Genomic DNA, 1,110 nt, shown 5'->3' with positions numbered 1-1,110 from the left:
CCTCCTCTCAATCTTGCGGCATCGCTAAGAGTTTTTGAGCATCCATAAAAAGATATTGCAGCTTATAACGCCCCGGTGATGGCCGTCCTGCGTTGGACGCGAGGTCGGTACCCCCGGAGTGTCCACGACGACGGCGCGGCGGGTATGGCGGGCGCGGCGGGCGCGGCGGGCGCCAGCACGAAGCTGGAGGGGTCCCCACAATCTCAGAGCTCAAGCAAATCCTACTCAGTCATTGTTCACTTGTACTCTCAACTTTTGTGAATACAAACCCGGAACATATCCGAGATGTAGACGCCTGAGCTCAGGCCAGTGCCAGTGACGCAAAGTACGGGTGAGCAGTACTTTTGTGTCCTCAGGACACTCTAGCGCGCTCGTATCGGAGTGGAGGGTGGAGCCGTTACGCCGCATGTCGAGGCGTCGTCGTGGTGGCGACGCGCGGAGCACCCGACGAGAGGTGGAGGATGGGTCGGGGCCCGGGGCCCTCCTCTGTGCTGAGCTCATCAGCCCGGCGGACAGAGACACAACCCCACCGAGGCTCGCCCGGCCCCGGCCCCGGCAGGCCGATAAGGTATGCCTGCCTGCCGCCTGCCGTTGCTATCAGCGCTGCCGCCCCGCTCCGCCCCGCCCCGCCCTGCCCCGCCGCCCGGGTGACCGACGGCCTCAAATGTCGCGATTTTGGCAACGCGGTGGCGGTGGAAGATCCCTCGAGGCGAGGCCAGCGATTCTTTATCTGGCGGCCAGGCGGGGCGGGGCGGGTGGCGGGTTGTGGCGGAGCTGGCTGCGAGTACATAGCGGCACCGGGTACCTGTTGGGCGGAGGGCACGTGCGGCGTAGAGCGGCGTACGGCGCACGGCGAGTGTTTGCAAATAGTATGGGTTCGAGGATGAGCCTCCCCTCCTCTCCTCCCCCCTAATCCGCGCCGCACTGACGCCGAGATGCCTGCGCCACGTACTGCTGGACGTAACGGGGAAGGCGCAGGCCGCGCAGGCTGTGGCCGTGGTGCCCTGGGGCCTCCGGCCGGCCGGCCTGATTGAGCGAGCTCGGTGCAGCGCCCTCAGGTCGCCGGCCTCGCGGCCCCCGCGCCCCGCTCCGCTCCGCCCAGCCCCGCCC

At 67.3% G+C, this 1,110-nt stretch overlaps 1 protein-coding gene across 2 annotated transcripts in view; it reads left to right on the top strand.

Moving 5' to 3' along the window:
• LOC113214977 (zinc finger protein 395) overlaps window positions 1-1,110 on the top strand; it is a 160,364-nt gene that overhangs the window by 40,021 nt on the left and 119,233 nt on the right. The gene's annotated exons all lie outside the window — the stretch shown is intronic.

The sequence above is a fragment of the Frankliniella occidentalis genome, unplaced genomic scaffold, assembly GCF_000697945.3.
Source record: "Frankliniella occidentalis isolate FOCC.00 unplaced genomic scaffold, Focc_3.1 Scaffold18, whole genome shotgun sequence".
Lineage (NCBI taxonomy): Eukaryota > Metazoa > Arthropoda > Insecta > Thysanoptera > Thripidae > Frankliniella > Frankliniella occidentalis.
The sequence above is the reverse complement of the archived record's forward strand: the minus strand, read 5'-3'. Positions and strand labels throughout refer to the sequence as shown.